Here is a 23,215-nt window from a genome sequence, read left to right as displayed (position 1 = left end):
GTTGAGGGTCCCCGGGTGCTGTTCCAGTCTTTAGGTCTTCGGATGTCCTCAGGCTTGAGTTGGTGAACACTGCCCGGTCCGTCCAGAGGGCCGGCCTTTTATCCCCAGGTCGGGATCACCCCTCCCCTCCTGACCCCCCCCCCGTCCCAGAACCTTCTGAAAGATCTTAATGGGCCTTAGGGACGAGTGGGGGGTCAGGGGTATTAGTCTCCGGTCACGGTGGGGGGCAGGGGGTTTAACCTTTGGTCGACCCCTACGCACCTCGCTCTCTCTCGCCTGCTCCCTGTTGACCAGTGCACGTGGTGGCAGGTCAGCTTACAGCGCCTTATTATGGCGCTTACGCACAACTTCGTGACGAACGCTGCACGTTCCGTCGCTTTCATGCAGGGGGCGCTGCAAACCTACGTGCCCCCTGCATGAACGACGGAGGGGCAGGGACAGACGTTCGATCGCGTTGGAATCGATCTGCAGACGGCGGTCTTATCGCACGGCCAGCTCTGTGTCGCCTCATCTCGATCCCGCGATCCCAAACAGGTGAAAGTCCGCATCGAACCGAACCCCCAGCAAGGCCATCTACTTCACGACGAGAGAAAATTCACACGAAATATCGTTTTCAATGAATAAGCTTTTAATGAAGAAGTACATTTATCTAATTCAAAACATAATACAATTCAAAGTTGTTTCATTTTCAAACTTCAAAACGGAGCATCGGGAGCTTGCGTGGATGTGTCGCTCGTGTGCAATATTTTTCGTCACTTTACAATCAGCAAGGACAATTTCTCGTCCTAATTCGACAAAATGTATGTCAACACATAATACAAAATTATAATTCGTGTTGTAGAGAATGTTCCTCCTTTTCGTGTAACTTTTAATTGGGATGCCTTGTAACTGATTAATGATCCGAGCGTGCTCACTATTTAAAAGACAATGAGTTGCTCCAGAGGCAGACGCTTCTTGAATACACAAAAGTACCTTTTGACCTGTATCACAAGAACAATGAGTCTCACCCGAGTGATCTGTACAGGTTACTTGCAAAACACAAACTTTGTCCTAACATCACTTATTCAATGTTTGACCCTTATAGACAAAATGTTACATGTACACACACCATCAGACAAGTATTCATTCTAAATTATTGACAATCATTTTAACTAATACTATTACGCCATTCAAAACGAATGCTGGTGTCTGGGTCAAAATTGAGCAAATTCCAAACATTACCTACAAACTCCACAACCAAGATGCCACATCAACCATCGCCCTCTACTGACAGGCTCTTGTCTACATGCAGACCGGTGCAGGGCCACCACCTTGTGCCACACAGGGGCAGCTGCTACTTGGGGGTGCTCTTCGAGTGTTTGAAACGAGATACGATACAAAACTCCGAGTTGCCGAGGCGATTAAGTAAGCACCATATAAATGCAATTTATAACAGTGAATGCTTGGGAGCTTATTGGCTCTCGCTCCTGGTTAGAAATCTACCCAACACACAGGTCCACAAAGACTGGCCGCTCTTACCCTGCAGGTTGAACCTAGGAACTGAGTGTTCAACTTCACATTCTTGTCATTAAAGGCCTGTGACAAAGGTGCATCTATTGGAGAACAATCGTCTCAAGCTGACACATCTACCGGGTCTCCATTTGACTTTGTATTGTCTCGGAGGAAGTCCACCCACACCTCCACCTCCACAAACTGCTGGGAGTTGCCTCGCTCTGCCTCACAGTCAGAATTCTCCTCCTGCTTCACGTTGCCTCCATCGATGTGACGGTCCGATTTTGGAGTTGACTCTTCATCTTCACATTTTACCTTCACTTCTTCACTCTTCACCATCACTTCTTCACATTTCACCTTCACCTCCTCATATTTCACCTCGATACCGTTAAAAGTGTCCAAGCTGGGCTTTTCTTCCGGTTCTTGTTTGATGAGGGACGGGCTCATTGCGGCACTTTGATTTTCACAAGCCGATTTCACACTCCACTCCTGGTGGATCTTCTGATGCTTGTGTGTTCTCTGGTGTTTTTGAAGAATTTGTTTAAGTGCAAACGCCATCCCGCACAGAGTGCACCTAAAGGGTTTCTCTACCGTGTGTGTTCTCTGGTGTACTACAAAAGCAGATGGATGTGCAAACGCCTTCCCACACACACTGCACTTGAAGGGTTTCTCTCCCGTATGTGTTCTCTGGTGTTGTACAAGATTAGATGAAACTGAAAACGTCTTCCCACACACACTGCACTTGAAGGGTTTCTCTCCCGTGTGTGTCCTCTGGTGTATTTGAAGATGTGTTGACTGTGCAAACGCCTTCCCACACACACTGCACTTGAAGGGTTTCTCTCCCGTGTGTGTTCTCTGGTGTGTCACAAGAGTAGATAAATGTGTAAACGCCTTCCCACACACACTGTACTTGACGGGTTTCTCTCCCGTGTGTGTTCTCTGGTGTGCTACAAGAGTAGATGACTGTGAAAATGCCTTCCCACACACACTGCACTTGAAGGGTTTCTCTCCCGTGTGTGTTCTCTGGTGTGTTACAAGAGTAGATAAATGTGTAAACGCCTTCCCACACACACTGCACTTGACGGGTTTCTCTCCCGTGTGTGTTCTCTGGTGTGCTACAAGAGTAGATCACTGTGAAAATGCCTTCCCACACACACTGCACTTGAAGGGTTTCTCTCCTGTGCGAGTTCTCTGGTGCCGTGTAAAATATGCAGTACAATCCGTGCTGTATGCACACCGGTCGCATTGTTGCCTTTTTGCACCGAGCCGTGCCGAGTGTCTTTGCTCCATCAGATCAATTCTGCAGAGGAAGCGACAGCTGCAGACAGAAAAAAAGAATATCCACACCATGTACACATCAGTATCGAGGCATAGAGGAATACATATATACACAGTCACACGTGGCTTACACGTCTATACTTATTCATATATTCATGATATAGTGAAAAAGTGTCCCAAATGAATCACACGGGCTGTTATGGCACACAATGAGAGGGCAAATGGTCATAAACATGCCTGGAAGCCCTCGTATCTTCAAAATGAATGTTAACCCAAAATTCCGAGCACACAATATTGGCTGTCTGGCTTCAAAAGGAATATTTATAAAAGCTAAATTCAGCTGACATAGCAAAGGGTGTTGAAAATAATATTTGTGTTATGCAGAAATGCATAAATTAATGTTCAATTGGAACTTAGAGGTGTGAAGGCAGCCAGGCTCACGATGTCCTTGAATGCTGAGATGAGCAGATCTGACTTCAGCTGCACGTGTGTGCTGTGTTAACTTCTTGACTCCATTCTTACAAAGAGTTCCAGAGGAAAACTAAAATAAACTACTGTTTTGATATAAACTCCACGCTCAATCAAGTTAATTGACTTTACTGCAAATACAAACTTGACACCGTCACACACTCAGAGGCGGAGCCAGGATTTCCAGATAGGGGGGGAAACCCCTCCAGCAATGAAAATAATAGGAGTTGTTAGTAAGGAAGGAGTTGTTAGTAAAGAGTTGTTAGTAAGTAAGGACTTGTCCTATGTTTTTTATTCGACGCGTGAACACCGCCACGTGTCCAGAGTGAACACCGCCACGCGTCCAGAGTGAACACCGCCACGCGTCCGGAGTGAACACCGCCACACGTCCAGAGTGAACACCGCCACGCCTCTAGAGTGAACACCGCCACGTGTCCAGAGTGAACACCACCACGCTGTTGACAAGCCCCACCTTGTTGTTATTGTTGTTGTGGGCAGATCGCTTCTGAAAACAAGAGCGGTACAGCAGCTCAAGCAGGCGTGCCCTGGTAAAAAATGGAAAAAGAACTGTGAATATTAAAAATAAAACAAAGTTACAAAGTAGCGAGCCAGGTGAAGAGAAATTAAAACTTAAGCAAGATACTCTTTGGTTCTTTCGGTAAAGTCACGTAGAATAAATAGATAAATTAAATAATAGTTTCAGTTTCATTTATTTGGTATAGCCCTGTGAGCCATTTGGCTCTTGAATCGGATGCAACCGCAACAAACAAAAAACAAAAACATGAACGAGAAAACATCTTAAAGTGAATATATGACTGTGCAAACATAAAATCTAGGAAAAAACAGCAAAATATTTCACAAAAAGCACCGTACACCAACGCTGTGTGCAAATCGCATACGACGTTTCGATTGCAACACAAGTAATCATCATCAGGTACAAATGAAAAAGAAAACAAACCTAGTAAACTTAGAAATGTAATGCAATACAACACAGAGAGTCGGCTAACATAACAGTCAACACCCCACCTGGTTGATAACGTTCTTCCAAAGATTGCTCAATTTGAGAGAGAGACAAAACACAGACACGGAGACACATTGACAGAGAGATGACACAGAGACATAGAGAGGGAGACACACACACATAGGCACACAGAGAGAGATGACACAGAGACACAGAGAGACACACACATAGAGACACACACACATAGACACACAGAGAAATGACACAGAGACACACAGAAAGAGACACACACATAGACACACAGAGAGATGACACACATAGGCACACAGAGAAACACCGCCTGTGTCGAGGCCTTAGAGAGAGGGGGGCAGAGAGGGGGGGGTAGAGAGAGGGGGGGTAGAGAGAGGGGGGGGTAGAGAGAGGGGGTAGAGAGAGAGGGGGTAGAGAGAGAGGGGGTAGAGAGAGAGGGGGGGTGTAGAGAAATTAGCATGTCAATGCAAGGCCGTAGCCATGGAGTCAACATTGGGGAGGACCAAATCTTCTAGGGGTCTGGGGTCACCTCCCCCCCCAGAAAAATATCTAAATTTGAAAACTCATTTCCTGCCATTTCCTCCCTAAATATTTTTAAGAGTTCACTAACACATGGGATGGACTTTTTTTTATTTGATACAATAATGTCTAATAGTGTATTGTATTACATTGCTATGTTTTTTCTTTTTTACCTTTTCTTGTTTCATAGTGTGTAATGGCAGAGATTAGGGATTCATAAAGTACAACGCAATCATATAAACAGAAATCTATGCATTGTTATATGAAGACAAGTCCAAATTTTGTGGCCGAAGTTTAGCAAATTGTTTTTATTAACATAGCATCGTAATTATTAGTAAAAAAATATTTTTATAGCAATATATTGGGGGGGGGGGGGGGGAGGGGATTTTGAGCAAATTTGATTATTGGGGGGGATATGTCCCCTCAATATATATTATAATTATTATAACATATTATCATTATTACAACATATTATAATTATTATATATTCTAATTATAATAATATTTAATAATTATTACAACATATTATAATTATTATATATTCTAATTATAATAACATTTAATAATTATTACAACATTATAATTAGGGCCTTGTGTCAATGAGAGATTTGGAGGTTTGGTGACTGCACTTAATCAAACAAACTTCGTAACATTTGAAATGTAATGCAATGCAACACAGAGAGTCGGTCAACACACAATTAACGCATAGTCTGGCTGATTACGTTCTTCCACAGATTGCTAAACTAAGCGAGAGAAGCTACATCATGGGACCTCCTTTGCAAGTACCAAAATATACTAATAGGGGTTTTCCCCTTTTTTTCTGGCAACAAAACTGATACCTTTTGCAAGGAATCATGCTTACATTAACCACAATACTTGCAGTCAAATGCAAACAAAAAACAATACTCTGATCATTTATGCATTGTCTTTGAAATTGATTGGTCCACACCAGAGACAGCTTTCTTTGGAGCCTCGTCTCATATGGTGTTCGACCAGTTTCAGTTTCAAAGACAATGCATAAATGATCAGAGTATTGTTTTTTGTTTGCATTTGACTGCAAGTATTGTGGTTAATGTAAACATGATTCCTTGCAAAAGGTATCAGTTTTGTTGCCAGAAAAAAGGGGAAACCCCCTATTAGTATAAGCGAGAGAATTGAAGCAAACGCGATCAGCCGAGGGCAGGAGACAAGGCCCCGCGTTGTAAAGTTCCAACCTGGACATCGCTTCCATGCTCGCTGCTACTCAATTGACATCCCTACGAGAGAGAGAGCGAGGCTCTACCTCGGTAAACAACAACAACCACCACAACAACCACCACCACATCCACAACCACATCCACCACCACCACCGCAACAACCACCACACAACCACCACCACAACCACCACCACACCGCAACCACCGCCGCAACCACCACCACAACCAACGCCACAACCACCACAACCACCGCAACCACCACCGCAACCACCGCCGCAACCACCACCACAACAACCACCACCACAACAACCACCACCACCGACGCAACCACCACTACCGCCGCAACCACTACCGCCGCAACCACCACCACAACAACCACCACCACAACAACCACCACCACAACAACCACAACAACCACCACCACCGCCGCAACCACCACCACAACAACCACCACAACAACCACCACCACAACAACCACCACAACAACCAACCACCACCACAACCACCACAACCGCGATGAAAATTTCTCACCTCGGATTTCAGTTCACAGGCCGAGCAGCAACTTCCTGGTCCCTCGCGACGTCACGCGGCAGCAGGTGACATGACGTCACTTGCGGGGTACGATGACGCCTCCCACAATGAGCGGCTCTCAACTCGCGACCGCTTTCACGAATACATTATGTTAATGAGTCGCCAGTTACCGGCCGAACGGAAATGACGTCACGCTCAAGAGTGCGGTGGTCGGGGGTGGGTGACATGACGTCACTAAAGGCACACCTCTCCCTGGCGTTTGACGCCGATGAGGTCACGCTGAGCGGCGACGTCAGAGAGCGGGGTCAGAGTTCAAGATTGTTGACAGAAGGGGAGCGGCAGTGTCGTGGTGAGCGCTGCGCTCCGCACCGACCAGCCGAGTTCCATTCCCGCTCGTGGCCAACACCGCCAGTGACGACTTTCTGAACCGGTCCTGAGGCTCCCCTACGTCGACTCAGCCTCAAACGAGTACCAGGTGCGGTGTGTCAACATCGCCACTGGGGAGACAAAGGCGGCCGGGCGTGGTGCTGGCCACCCACCCCCTCGTGTGCCGTCCCACCCTTATTAGGTGCTCGCTAACAGAACTTGCCCCTAGAGTCTGTTGCCTCCCTATCGCCGGAACCACTCCATGTCTGCAGATGTGGCTCAAGTCAGGCAGAGATTGCAACCAGGTGGTCCGTTGTCAACAGGTGCAATCACAAGAGCGGCGTCGGCCCAGCTGCAGACTCACGACTTGATGGATCTTGGGAGCGAAGATGAGCTACTGGATGTTGGTGGCAGCAATGGAAGCCAGGACAGCAACCTTGACATTGCCGCAGGTAGCACAAGTTATACTGGTTGGAACCTCCTGGTTACACCAGCCCACAGGGGATTATTGTGTCCGTCCGTCCGTCGTGCAGGAAGGGGCTGGGTGGGGAGGTAGGGGCTGGGTAGGGAGGGGAGGGTGGGTAGGGGCTGGTCACCCCGTGGTGCCCGTGTAAAACTCAACGTTTAACCTACTCACGCCGGCTTGTGCCCGCCCTCACAGTCGGGCATATTTGCGGAATACACCACGCCGCCGTTGACCCTAGCCATTGACCGAGCAACCCAATGTTCCTGCCAGCTCTCTCCGCAGGAATGTGTTTCTGTTCATTTCCCATCACAACAACGGCAACAATGAAATAACCTAAGAGTTAAATATTACCGCTTGATGGAATAAATTATCTTTCACTTGCACTAAGTGGAGTGTAATTTACTGTTGCGTTGCACAATTTGTTGAACAATTTGTGATAGCCTTGTGACCTTTACAACTGACACACTGCCCCAAACAAGACTTTTTTGATCTTGTTCAAGGGTTATTAAAGGCCCGAACATTCCAACTCTGTGTGCGTTTTTTTTGTGCGTTGATATGCAAATTACTTTGTCAATGCGCCCTCCTCCTCTAACCCAGCTTAAATATACGCTGCCAAGCTTGGTGGTGTTCATTCAGACGCTGTCTTTCCGACAGACCTGTTCTTCTCCTGAGGACGGCTGCTTGCATTGTGGCCGAAACGTCGTGAGAATTGTATTTTATTATATAAATGTTTTATTATTTTATTATTTCCCTTCTACATGACTTTGCCGAAAGAACCAAGAAGATGAATCCTTGCAGTTATGAAAGCTTTAAATCGAAATCTTTAGAAATAGTTTTAAACAATCCAGAACGGTTTGCTTTTATGGAAACATTCCAACTGTGATTGTATTTGTTTGGGATGTCCCCACGGCAGTCGAGGTTTTTGGCAATGATCTGCAGGGATGGTGCGTTTCCGTTCCTCGCCGCGAGGGCATATCCTTGTTACTGCCCCGTCTGTTAGCGTTGGTTCACATTCAGAGCAGTGAAGAAGCCCGCTTATATTGCTTATGTTGTTGAGTTGCGTCGGCAATAAACCCAAAGGGCAACCTTACCCGGTAAATACAGTAAACCACATAGTAAACCACTGTAGTCTTCGTTCCTGCAATGAAGAAATAACAAAGCTACACCAACTCTCTCCCGAAGCCCTCTTCTGGCTAGCAGACCTCGACATTTTTATTTATCTCCTGAACATATTACCAGAATTGGAGTAAATTGTAATATGGTGCCACCTAGTAGCGATGCAGCTCAGACGAGTCTTTTAAGTAAACGGACGGCAAAGCTTAGTTATAGATTCATGTTCATCATCATTTTTTTCTGTCCTGGACTTTTCCAGCTGTTTTAGACTAATTTCAGGGTGCTGATTCCAAATCTGATCTCAGATTTGCTCTATCACATCTCATTTTATGCTATCGGCATACCCCATTTTCATTGATTTTACCCGAAATTAACTGTCACTTATGATTGCAAGTTGTTGCGAGTCAGTGACTGCTTTAGTGTTAAAATATGGTGCTGTATTTTTAGGATAGTATGTTTATAATATCATTGTATGTAGATATCCACATTTATTTAATATTTTTCTTTTGCCGTTTTTATTGAAAACACAATATTTGATATCTCAAAAACCTGATGTGATAGACAAAAGCTGATGCCAGATTTAGAATCAGCACCCCAAAATTACCTTAAAACCGTAGGAATACCTTATGCCAGAAAAAGTGTGTTGACCAGTGTTATCAACCATAATTAAATCCAATGCTGGATGGAGGCCTCTCCAAGCTGTCATCATCAAATTTTCTTGCAATGCAACAATTCACGGAGCACCTGCATACGAGCCGATTTCAGAGCTGTCCATCTTTGATTTTAAAGGTGCATTTGAAATTGTTTTTATACTCCTACTGATGCTCCTGCTGTTGTGGAGTGACTCATGCAGCCAGCTATGGCTACAGGGTTTGTGGAACATGTTTTTTTGTCGTTTATTGTGAAATTTCGGTCACAGTTCCTATGATCACTGTTACATTGATTATGGCTATATTTTGGTGATTTCGAAACTTTTTTGGTTTAGCCATGTTTGTTGTAGTACGGAATTAGAATGATTGCTTTAATCTAAGTTGTCTTGTGGTTGTTGTTTGACTTGCATCCCACTGGGATTTTTGCACAGCGTTGGTGTACGGTGCTTTTTTCTGGAAGAATTTGCAGTTTTTCCCTGGATTTTTCTGTTTGCGCATAGTCACTTTGAGATGTTTTCTTGTTCATGTTTTTCTTTTTTATTTGTTGCGGTTGCACCCGATTCAAGAGCCGAATGGCTCACAGGGCTATACCAAATAAATGAAAATGAAATGAAACTGTTAAGGCTATATGGGGGATCTTTCTGTTTGTGTTAGGTGCTCGTTAACAGCACTTGCCCCAACATTCTGTCCAGGCTATACGGGAGATCTTTGTCTTTGTGGCGTGTGGCCGAGGGAGTTGAACGGGCGCCTGCTGCTACTGACAGTCGTTGACTCCGGTTGGACAGACGCTGATAGACAGACACAGACAGACACAGACAGGCGGACAGACACAGACAAGAGGAACACAGAGACAGAGAAAGATACACAGAGACAGCATAGAGAGACACAGGCAGAGAGACACAGATGCGAACAGAGATGTTGGATCGAACACACTGAACTCGCTCCATTGAAAAAGTTTCCTCGATCTTTGCCCATTCCCGGGAGTCGTTCTAGTTTCTATTTATTTCATTGTGTGTGGTGTGTACGTGTAAGCAATGTGGGATATCGATGTACACGGACATGAACAAGATCAGCAGACAAGACGTCTTTCATACTCTTTGGTTCTTTCGGTAAAGTCACATCAATTAAAAAAAAGTTTAATTAAAAAGATAAATCACGACGTTTCGATCGCAACACGAGCAGTCATCCTCAGGCGAAAACATCCAGACATTGTCGCGGTAGAAGTCACGTGAGCTACGGCACGTGACAAAGATAAGGTGCCCCCCCTCCCCCCACCGTGGCTCGCCCCGCTCAGCTGAGCATTGTTTTAATGCGGTGGGCTCACGCGAAATTTATTTCTGTAAGACGAATGTACTTTGAAAACCCACTGGCGATACTCTTTTATATAAACGCACAACTTCATCTGTGACAAACGCTGCACTTTCCGTCGTTTTCATGCATGGGGCGCTGCAAACCTACACGCCCCCTGCATGAACGACGGAGGCGCAGGGACAGACGTTCGATCGCGTTGGAATCGATCTGCAGATGGCTGTCTTCTGGCACGGCCAGCTCTGTCACCTTTTCTCGATCCCGTGATCTCAACCAGGTAAAAGTCCGCATCGAACCGAATCCCCGGCAAGGCCATCTACTTCACGACGAGAGAGAATTCACACGAAATGTTGTTTTCAATGAAGTCTTCCAGATGTAAAATGATATAAGCTTTTAATGAAGAAATACAATTATCAAATTCAAAACATAATACAATTCAAAGTTGTTTCCTTTTAAAACGTCAAAAGGGAGCATCGGGTGCTGCGTGAATGCGTCGTTCGTGGACAATTTTTTCGTGACTTTCCTGGCCCAAGGCCGTAAATGGTTGAGGGGCACCGCAGGCGGTCAGGCTTGCTTCAACCGATGGTTGTGAACATCCAGAGGTTAATCAAGCAAGGACCATTTCTCGTCCTAATTCGAAAAAATCTACGTCAACACGTAATACAAAATTATAATTCGTGTTGTAGAGAATGTACCTCCTCTACGTGTAACTTTTGAGTGGTATGGCTTGTAACTGATGAATGATCCGAGTGTGCTCCCTATATTAAAGACAATGAGTTGCTCCAGAGGGCGATGCTTCCTGAAAACACAAAAATACCCTTTGACCTGTATCACAAGAACAATGAGTCTCATCCGAGTTATCTGTACAGGTTACTTCCAAAACACACTTTGTCCTAACATCACTTATTCAATGTTGACCCTTACAGACAAAATGTTACATGTACGCACACAGTCAGACAAGTATTCATTCTAAATTATTGACAGGCACATTAACAAAATTGAATTACTGCACTGAAATATGCTGCATCAGGTTACATCGTATTAACAATAAGCTATTTTTAAAAATATGCACCGTCTGCTTAACAGTGTATGTACAACATACTATTGCACCATTCAAAACACGTAGGCCATTGCATGTTGGCGTCTGGGTCAAAATGTAGAAAATTCTAAAAACATCTACAAACTACACAACTAAGATGCCACATCAACCATCGCCCCCTACTGACAGGCTCTTGTCCTCATGCAGGCCAGTGCAGGGCCACCACCTTGTGCCACAGGGGCAGCTGCTACTTGGGGGTACTCTTTGAGTGTTTGGAACGAGATAAGATACAAAACTCCGAGGTGCTGGGGCGATTAAACAAGCACCATATAAATGCAATTCATAACATAGTGAATGCTTGGGAGCTTATTGGCTCACGCTCCTGGTTAGAGATCTACCCAACACACAGGTCCACAAAGACTGGCCGCTCTTACCCTGCAGGTTGAACCGAGGAACCGAGTGTTCAACTTCACATTCTTGTAATTAAAGACCTGTGACAAAGGTGCATCTATTGGAGCGACATCGTCTCTGGCTTACACATCTCCCGGGTCTCCATTTGACTTTGTATTGTCTCAGAGGAAGTCCACCCACACCTCCACTTCCACAAACTGCTGGGAGTTGCCTCGCTCTGCCTCACAGTCAGAATTCTCCTCCTGCTTCACGTTGCCTCCATCGATGTGAAGGTCCGATTTTGGAGTTGATTCATCTTCACATTTTACCTTCACTTCTTCGCTCTTCACCATCACTTCTTCACATTTCACCTTCACCTCTTCATATTTCACCTCATTACCTTTAAAAGTGTCCGAGCTGGGATTTTCTTCCGGTTCTTGTTTGATGAGGGATGGGCTCATTGCAGCACTTTGACTTTCACAAGCTGATTTCAGACTCCACTCCTGGTGGATCTTCTGATGCTTGAGTGTTCTCTGGTGTTCTTGAAGATGTGATGACTGTGCAAACGACTTCTCACACACACCGCACTTGAAGGGTTTCTCTCCCGTGTGTGTTCTCTGGTGTTTTACAAGAGTAGATGAATGTGCAAATGCCTTCCCACACACACTGCACTTGAAGGGTGTCTCTCCCGTGTGTGTTCTCTGGTGTTCTAGAAGAGTAGATGATTGTGCAAACGCCTTCCCACACACACTGCACTTGAAAGGTTTCTCTCCTGTGTGAGTTCTCTGGTGCTGTGTCAAATGTCCAGGACGATCCGTGCTGTATGCACACCGGTCGCATTGATGCCTTTTTGCACCGAGCCGCGCCGAGTGCCTTTGCTCCATCAGACCAATTCTGCAGAGGAAGCGACAGCTGCAGACAGAGAAAAAGAATATCCACCCCATCTACACGTCAGTATCGAGGCACAGAGGAATGCATATACACAGTCACACGTGACTTACACGTCTATACTTATTCATATATTCATGATATAGAAAAAAACGTGTCCCTAATTCATCACACGGTCTGTGATGGCATACAATGAGAGGGCAAATGGTCATAAACATGCCTGGAAGCCCTCGTATTTTCAAAATGACTGTTAACCCAAAACTCCGAGCACACAATATCAGCTGTCTGGCTTCAAAAGGAATATTTATGAAAGCTAAATTCAGCTGACATAGCAAAGGGTGTTGAAAACAATACTATTTGTCTTCTTGGTTCTTTCGGTAAAGTCACGTAGAAGGGAAGTAATAAAATAATAAAAATAAAACATAATTATTTTATTACTTCCCTTCTACGTGACTTTACCGAAAGAACCAAGAAGATGAATCCCTGCAGTCACGAAAGCTTTAAATCGAAATACTATTTGTGTCATGCACAAATGTATAAATTAATGTTCAATCATAACTTAGAGCTGTGAAGCCAGGCACAGATGTCCTTGAATGTTGGGATGAGCAGTTCCGACTTCAGCTGCTGCACGTGTATTGTGATAACTTCCTGACTCCATTCTTACAAAGAGTTCCAGAGAAGAACTAAAATAAACTACTGTTTTGATATAACCTCCGTGCTCAATAGAGTTAGTTGACTTTACTGCAAATACAAACTTGACATTGTCACACACTCAGAGGTGGAGCCAGGATGTTCAGGTAGGGGGGGCAACCCCTCCAGCAATGAAAAATGATAGGAGTGGTTAGTAAGGAGTTGTTAGTAAGGACAAGTCCCTTGCTTTTTATTCGACGCGTGTGATCGGCATCGCGCTCGCTGAAGGTGTTGAGGCCGATGAAGGCATTGGCTTCTCGGAGTTTCAATACATATCCGTGCGAAGAACGGGTACAACTGCTATCTTTAATATAAAGCAGAAATTACATCTGTTTGTGTGAAGCAGCAAAAACTCTCCAACGCTGAGCTCTGGCGTCATGAAATTTTCACAGCTTATGCTGTCTGGAATTTCTAAGCGAATGCAACTATTTTCAGCTCGCCATGCCATTCCCTTCCCGAGTTGCCAAAATCGACATTACGTAGAAGTGGGTTACGGTTGAATATCCTCGAGTGAAAACATCCGATTTAGGTAAATTTATGTGTTTCGGCTTTTTTCTTTCTTGCAAGCATACATTTTTTTAACGGATTTTCAGTGAAATATGAGGGAATATTAGATTTATCCAAAACAAGAATCCAAGTCCCAGGCAAAGCCGGGTCGTGAAGCTAGTTAATAATAAACCCCAATGACCCTATCTAAATGAGAGATTTCGATGGGATCATTGGGGGGGGCACGTGCCACCCCACCCCCACTGGCTCCACCACTGTCACACACTGGCATGGTTCACAGGTGGTGGTGTGTCCAGACCCACGCCTGACCACCTTCACCTACTCAGTATTAATGCTTCCTCACTCCACCAAGCAGTTAATTGAGGATCAATCAACACAGCCGAGGCTGCGTGTCTCTCTCTCAACGTGGTCGCGTTGATTTCCTTCCCGATCCCCGGGTTTCCCCTCCACATGTAGAGAGTGACCACCGCTACGCGTCTAGAGTGAACACCGCCACGCGTCCAGAGTGAACACCGCCACGCGTCGAAAGTGAACACCGCCATGCGTCCAGAGTGAACACCGCCACGCGTCCAGAGTGAACACTAACACGCGTCCAGAGTGAACACCGCCACGCATCTAGAGTGAACACCGCCACGCGTTTGACAAGCCCCACCTTCACTATGGGAACCTCATTTGCCAGTAAAAATATGATAATTGTTTTTTTACCCTTCTATCTGGCAACAAAACTGACACCTTTTTACAAGGAGTCATGTTTGCATAGACCGCAATACCTGCAGTCATAATACAAACAAAAGACATAACTCTGATAATTTTCGATTTAAGGCTTTCGTGACTGCGGGGATTCATCTTCTTGGTTTTTTCGGTAAAGTCACGTAGAAGGGAAGTAATAAAATAATAAAAATAAAACATAATAAAATAATTCTCACGACGTTTCGGCTACAACGCAAGCAGCCGTCTTCACCTGAAGACCTGAAGACGGCTGCTTGCGTTGTAGCCGAAATGTCGTGAGAATTATTTTATTATGTTTTATTTTTATTATTTTATTACTTCCCTTCTACGTGACTTTACCGAAAAAACCAAGAAGATGAACTCTGATAATGTGCACTGTCCTTGAAGTTGATTGGTCCACACCCGAGACAGCTTTCCTTAGAGCCTAGTCTCACATGGGTTGGACCAGATGATGCCAAAAGGCGCCTAGTCTCACATGGGTTGGACCAGATGACGCCAAAAGGCGCCATCTGGTCCAACCCATGTGAGACTAGGCTCTAAGGAAAGCTGTCTCGAGTGTGGACCAATCAACTTCAAGGACAGTGCACATTATTAGAGTTATGTCTTTTGTTTGTATTATGACTGCAGGTATTGCAGTCTATGCAAACATGACTCCTTGTAAAAAGGTGTCAGTTTTGTTGCCAGATAGAAGGGTTAAAAACCAATTATCAAGCCCCACCTTGTTGTTATTGTTGTTGTGGGCAAGTCGCTTCTGAAAACAGGAGCGGTACAGCAGCTCAAGCGGGCGTGGCCTGGTAAAAAATGAAAAAAAAAACTGTGAATATTTAAAATAAAACAAAGTTACAAAGTAGCTAGCCAGGTGAAGAGAACTTAAAACTTAAGCAAGATACTCTTTGGTTATTTCGGTAAAGTCACGTAGAATAAATAAATTAATTAAATAATAGCATACGACGTTTTGATTGCAACACAAGCAATCATCATCAGGTACAAATGAAAGAGAAAAAAAACCTAGTAAACTTAGAAATGTAATGCAATACAACACAGAGAGTCGGCTAACATAACAGTCAACACCCCACCTGGTTGATAACGTTCTTCCAAAGATTTGCTCAATTTGAGAGAGATAAAACACAGACACGGAGACACAGACAAAGAGGGATTTCACAGAGACACACAGAGACAGACACACACATAGACACACAGAGAGATGACACAGAGACACAGAGAGAGAGAGAGACACACACATAAACACACAGAGAGAGATGACAGAGTGACACAAAGAAAGATACATATAGGCACACAGAGAAACAATGCCTCTGTGTCGAAGTCAACATTGGGTGGGACCAAATCTTCTAGGGGGTCTGGGGTCCCCTCCCCAGAAAAATATCTAAATTTGAATACTAATTTCCTGCCATTTCCTCCCTAAAATATTTTTAAGAGTTCACTAACACATGGGATGGACTTTTTTTTATTTGATACAATAATGTCTAATAGTGTATTGTATTACATTGCTCTGTTTTTTCTTTTTTACCTTTTCTCGTTTCATAGTATGTAATGGCAGAGATTAGGGATTCATAAAATCCAACGCAATCATATAAACATAAATCTATGCATTGTCATATGAAGACAAGTCCAGGTTTAGCAAATTGTTGTTTTTATAAACAGAGCATCGCAATTATTATTTACAAATATTTTTACAGCAATTTATTGGAGGGGCATATTTGATTATTATAATTATTATAACATATGATTATTATAACATGTTATTATAATTATAACATAAGTATTATAACATATTATAATTATTATAACATTATAATTAATATATATTATTATAATTATTATATATTATAATTATTATAACATTATAATTACGGCCTTGTGTCAATGAGAGGTTTGGAGGTTTGGTGACTGCACAGAGAGAGAGACACTTAATCAAACAAACTTCGTAAAATTGGAAATGTAATGCAATGCAACACAGAAAGTTTGTCAACACACAAATAACGCATCGCCTGGCTGATTGCGTTCTTCCACAGATTGATAAACTAAGCGAGAGAATTGAAGCAAACGCCATCAGGCGAGGGCAGGAGGCAAGGCCCTGCGTTGTAAAGTTCCAACCTGGACATCGCTTCCATGCTCGCTGCTACTCAATTGACATCCCTACGAGAGAGAGAGCGAGGCTCTACCTCGGTAAACAACAACCACCACCACAACAACCACCACAACCACCACAACAACCACAACCACCACCACCACTACAACCACCACAACAACAACCACCACCACAACCACCACAACAACCACCACCACAACCACCACAACAACCACCACCACAACCACCACCACCACCACCACAACCACCACAACCACAAAACCACCACAACAACCACCACCACTACAACCACAACCACCACCACAACAACAACCACCATCACAACAACCACCACCACCGCGATGGGAATTTCTCACCTCGGATTTCAGTTCACGCGCGAAGCAGCAACTTGCTGCTACCTCGCGACGCCACGCGGCAGCAGGCCGTGACGTCACTTCCGGGGTACAAGACACCCCCCCCCCACAACGAGCGGCTCTGTAACTTAAATAAATTATGTTAATGAGCCCAGCACATACGTGGAGGGGTGTGGCGCGCGTGCTGAACACGTCGCCAAAACTCGCGACGGCTTTAACAAATACATTATGTTAATGAGCCCCCAGTCACCTGGCGTTGCTTGGCCCAAATAAGGATTGGCACTGGAACAGATATCGGCAGCGGCCGAACGGAGGTGACGTCACGCTCAAGAGCTTGGCGGTCGGGAGTGGGTGACATGACGTCACTAGCGAGGCACACCGCCCCCTGGCGTTTGACGCCGATGAAGTCACGCTGAGGGGTGACGTCAGATAGCGGGGTCAGAGTTCAAGTTTGTTGACAAGGGGAGCGGCAGTGTCGTGGTGAGCGCTGCGCTCCGCACCGACCAGCCGAGTTCCATTCCCGCTCGTGGCCAACACCGCCAGTGACGACTTTCTGAACCGGTCCTGAGCCTCCCCTACGTCGACTCAGCCTCAAATGAGTGCGATGTGTCAACATCGCCACAGGGGAGACAAAGGCGGCCGGGCGTGGTGCTGGCCACCCACCCCCTCGTGTGCCGTCCCACCCTTAATAGGTGCTCGCTAACAGCACATGCCCCGACATTCTGTTGCCTCCCTATCGCCGGAACCACTCCAGTGGGGATCTGTCTGCAGATCTGGCTCATGTCAGGCAGAGATTGCAACCAGGTGGTCCGTTGTCAACAGGAGCAATCACAAGAGCGGCGTCGGCCCAGCTGCAGACTCATGACTTGATGGATCTTGGGAGCGAAGATGAGCTACTGGATGTTGGTGGCAGCAATGGAAGCCAGGACAGCAACCTTGACATTGCCGCAGGTAGCACAAGTTATACTGGTTGGAACCTCCTGGTTACACCAGCCCACAGGGGATTATTGTGTCCGTCCGTCCGTCGTGCAGGAAGGGGCTGGGTGGGGAGGTAGGGGCTGGGTAGGGAGGGGAGGGTGGGTAGGGGCTGGTCACCCCGTGGTGCCCGTGTAAAACTCAACGTTTAACCTACTCACGCCGGCTTGTGCCCGCCCTCACAGTCGGGCATATTTGCGGAATACACCACGCCGCCGTTGACTCTAGCCATTGACCGAGCAACCCAATGTTCCTGCCAGCTCTCTCCGCAGGAATGTGTTTCTGTTCATTTCCCATCACAACAACGGCAACAATGAAATAACCTAAGAGTTAAATATTACCGCTTGATGGAATAAATTATCTTTCACTTGCACTAAGTGGAGTGTAATTTACTGTTGCGTTGCACAATTTGTTGAACAATTTGTGATAGCCTTGTGACCTTTACAACTGACACACTGCCCCAAACAAGACTTTTTTGATCTTGTTCAAGGGTTATTAAAGGCCCGAACATTCCAACTCTGTGTGCGTTTTTTTTGTGCGTTGATATGCAAATTACTTTGTCAATGCGCCCTCCTCCTCTAACCCAGCTTAAATATACGCTGCCAAGCTTGGTGGTGTTCATTCAGACGCTGTCTTTCCGACAGACCTGTTCTTCTCCTGAGGACGGCTGCTTGCATTGTGGCCGAAACGTCGTGAGAATTGTATTTTATTATATAAATGTTTTATTATTTTATTATTTCCCTTCTACATGACTTTGCCGAAAGAACCAAGAAGATGAATCCTTGCAGTTATGAAAGCTTTAAATCGAAATCTTTAGAAATAGTTTTAAACAATCCAGAACGGTTTGCTTTTATGGAAACATTCCAACTGTGATTGTATTTGTTTGGGATGTCCCCACGGCAGTCGAGGTTTTTGGCAATGATCTGCAGGGATGGTGCGTTTCCGTTCCTCGCCGCGAGGGCATATCCTTGTTACTGCCCCGTCTGTTAGCGTTGATTCACATTCAGAGCAGTGAAGAAGCCCGCTTATATTGCTTATGTTGTTGAGTTGCGTCGGCAATAAACCCAAAGGGCAACCTTACCCGGTAAATACAGTAAACCACATAGTAAACCACTGTAGTCTTCGTTCCTGCAATGAAGAAATAACAAAGCTACACCAACTCTCTCCCGAAGCCCTCTTCTGGCTAGCAGACCTCGACATTTTTATTTATCTCCTGAACATATTACCAGAATTGGAGTAAATTGTAATATGGTGCCACCTAGTAGCGATGCAGCTCAGACGAGTCTTTTAAGTAAACGGACGGCAAAGCTTAGTTATAGATTCATGTTCATCATCATTTTTTTCTGTCCTGGACTTTTCCAGCTGTTTTAGACTAATTTCAGGGTGCTGATTCCAAATCTGATCTCAGATTTGCTCTATCACATCTCATTTTATGCTATCGGCATACCCCATTTTCATTGATTTTACCCGAAATTAACTGTCACTTATGATTGCAAGTTGTTGCGAGTCAGTGACTGCTTTAGTGTTAAAATATGGTGCTGTATTTTTAGGATAGTATGTTTATAATATCATTGTATGTAGATATCCACATTTATTTAATATTTTTCTTTTGCCGTTTTTATTGAAAACACAATATTTGATATCTCAAAAACCTGATGTGATAGACAAAAGCTGATGCCAGATTTAGAATCAGCACCCCAAAATTACCTTAAAACCGTAGGAATACCTTATGCCAGAAAAAGTGTGTTGACCAGTGTTATCAACCATAATTAAATCCAATGCTGGATGGAGGCCTCTCCAAGCTGTCATCATCAAATTTTCTTGCAATGCAACAATTCACGGAGCACCTGCATACGAGCCGATTTCAGAGCTGTCCATCTTTGATTTTAAAAGTGCATTTGAAATTGTTTTTATACTCCTACTGATGCTCCTGCTGTTGTGGAGTGACTCATGCAGCCAGCTATGGCTACAGGGTTTGTGGAACATGTTTTTTTGTCGTTTATTGTGAAATTTCGGTCACAGTTCCTATGATCACTGTTACATTGATTATGGCTATATTTTGGTGATTTCGAAACTTTTTTGGTTTAGCCATGTTTGTTGTAGTACGGAATTAGAATGATTGCTTTAATCTAAGTTGTCTTGTGGTTGTTGTTTGACTTGCATCCCACTGGGATTTTTGCACAGCGTTGGTGTACGGTGCTTTTTTCTGGAAGAATTTGCAGTTTTTCCCTGGATTTTTCTGTTTGCGCATAGTCACTTTGAGATGTTTTCTTGTTCATGTTTTTCTTTTTTATTTGTTGCGGTTGCACCCGATTCAAGAGCCGAATGGCTCACAGGGCTATACCAAATAAATGAAAATGAAATGAAACTGTTAAGGCTATATGGGGGATCTTTCTGTTTGTGTTAGGTGCTCGTTAACAGCACTTGCCCCAACATTCTGTCCAGGCTATACGGGAGATCTTTGTCTTTGTGGCGTGTGGCCGAGGGAGTTGAACGGGCGCCTGCTGCTACTGACAGTCGTTGACTCCGGTTGGACAGACGCTGATAGACAGACACAGACAGACACAGACAGGCGGACAGACACAGACAAGAGGAACACAGAGACAGAGAAAGATACACAGAGACAGCATAGAGAGACACAGGCAGAGAGACACAGATGCGAACAGAGATGTTGGATCGAACACACTGAACTCGCTCCATTGAAAAAGTTTCCTCGATCTTTGCCCATTCCCGGGAGTCGTTCTAGTTTCTATTTATTTCATTGTGTGTGGTGTGTACGTGTAAGCAATGTGGGATATCGATGTACACGGACATGAACAAGATCAGCAGACAAGACGTCTTTCATACTCTTTGGTTCTTTCGGTAAAGTCACATCAATTAAAAAAAAGTTTAATTAAAAAGATAAATCACGACGTTTCGATCGCAACACGAGCAGTCATCCTCAGGCGAAAACATCCAGACATTGTCGCGGTAGAAGTCACGTGAGCTACGGCACGTGACAAAGATAAGGTGCCCCCCCTCCCCCCACCGTGGCTCGCCCCGCTCAGCTGAGCATTGTTTTAATGCGGTGGGCTCACGCGAAATTTATTTCTGTAAGACGAATGTACTTTGAAAACCCACTGGCGATACTCTTTTATATAAACGCACAACTTCATCTGTGACAAACGCTGCACTTTCCGTCGTTTTCATGCATGGGGCGCTGCAAACCTACGCGCCCCCTGCATGAACGACGGAGGCGCAGGGACAGACGTTCGATCGCGTTGGAATCGATCTGCAGATGGCTGTCTTCTGGCACGGCCAGCTCTGTCACCTTTTCTCGATCCCGTGATCTCAACCAGGTAAAAGTCCGCATCGAACCGAATCCCCGGCAAGGCCATCTACTTCACGACGAGAGAGAATTCACACGAAATGTTGTTTTCAATGAAGTCTTCCAGATGTAAAATGATATAAGCTTTTAATGAAGAAATACAATTATCAAATTCAAAACATAATACAATTCAAAGTTGTTTCCTTTTAAAACGTCAAAAGGGAGCATCGGGTGCTGCGTGAATGCGTCGTTCGTGGACAATTTTTTCGTGACTTTCCTGGCCCAAGGCCGTAAATGGTTGAGGGGCACCGCAGGCGGTCAGGCTTGCTTCAACCGATGGTTGTGAACATCCAGAGGTTAATCAAGCAAGGACCATTTCTCGTCCTAATTCGAAAAAATCTACGTCAACACGTAATACAAAATTATAATTCGTGTTGTAGAGAATGTACCTCCTCTACGTGTAACTTTTGAGTGGTATGGCTTGTAACTGATGAATGATCCGAGTGTGCTCCCTATATTAAAGACAATGAGTTGCTCCAGAGGGCGATGCTTCCTGAAAACACAAAAATACCCTTTGACCTGTATCACAAGAACAATGAGTCTCATCCGAGTTATCTGTACAGGTTACTTCCAAAACACACTTTGTCCTAACATCACTTATTCAATGTTGACCCTTACAGACAAAATGTTACATGTACGCACACAGTCAGACAAGTATTCATTCTAAATTGACAGGCACATTAACAAAATTGAATTACTGCACTGAAATATGCTGCATCAGGTTACATCGTATTAACAATAAGCTATTTTTAAAAATACGCACCGTCTGCTTAACAGTGTATGTACAACATACTATTGCACCATTCAAAACACGTAGGCCATTGCATGTTGGCGTCTGGGTCAAAATGTAGAAAATTCTAAAAACATCTACAAACTACACAACTAAGATGCCACATCAACCATCGCCCCCTACTGACAGGCTCTTGTCCTCATGCAGGCCAGTGCAGGGCCACCACCTTGTGCCACAGGGGCAGCTGCTACTTGGGGGTACTCTTCGAGTGTTTGGAACGAGATAAGATACAAAACTCCGAGGTGCTGGGGCGATTAAACAAGCACCATATAAATGCAATTCATAACATAGTGAATGCTTGGGAGCTTATTGGCTCACGCTCCTGGTTAGAGATCTACCCAACACACAGGTCCACAAAGACTGGCCGCTCTTACCCTGCAGGTTGAACCGAGGAACCGAGTGTTCAACTTCACATTCTTGTAATTAAAGACCTGTGACAAAGGTGCATCTATTGGAGCGACATCGTCTCTGGCTTACACATCTCCCGGGTCTCCATTTGACTTTGTATTGTCTCAGAGGAAGTCCACCCACACCTCCACTTCCACAAACTGCTGGGAGTTGCCTCGCTCTGCCTCACAGTCAGAATTCTCCTCCTGCTTCACGTTGCCTCCATCGATGTGAAGGTCCGATTTTGGAGTTGATTCATCTTCACATTTTACCTTCACTTCTTCGCTCTTCACCATCACTTCTTCACATTTCACCTTCACCTCTTCATATTTCACCTCATTACCTTTAAAAGTGTCCGAGCTGGGATTTTCTTCCGGTTCTTGTTTGATGAGGGATGGGCTCATTGCAGCACTTTGACTTTCACAAGCTGATTTCAGACTCCACTCCTGGTGGATCTTCTGATGCTTGAGTGTTCTCTGGTGTTCTTGAAGATGTGATGACTGTGCAAACGACTTCTCACACACACCGCACTTGAAGGGTTTCTCTCCCGTGTGTGTTCTCTGGTGTTTTACAAGAGTAGATGAATGTGCAAATGCCTTCCCACACACACTGC

At 44.8% G+C, this 23,215-nt stretch overlaps 1 pseudogene across 1 annotated transcript; it reads right to left on the bottom strand.

Annotated features, from left to right (window-relative positions):
• Positions 1 to 627: 627 nt before the first annotated feature.
• On the bottom strand, positions 628 to 6,516 carry LOC144953875 (uncharacterized; annotated as a pseudogene). Its single transcript, XR_013640925.1, has 3 exons — positions 6,475 to 6,516; positions 3,710 to 3,782; positions 628 to 2,809 (listed from the first exon to the last, which is right to left on the bottom strand). The product of XR_013640925.1 is annotated as an uncharacterized LOC144953875 (transcript).
• Between the last annotated feature and the right edge of the window lie 16,699 nt (positions 6,517 to 23,215).

The sequence above is a fragment of the Lampetra fluviatilis genome (assembly GCF_964198595.1).
Source record: "Lampetra fluviatilis chromosome 74 unlocalized genomic scaffold, kcLamFluv1.1 SUPER_74_unloc_2, whole genome shotgun sequence".
NCBI lineage: Eukaryota > Metazoa > Chordata > Hyperoartia > Petromyzontiformes > Petromyzontidae > Lampetra > Lampetra fluviatilis.
This window is presented reverse-complemented; position numbering and strand designations above follow the sequence as displayed.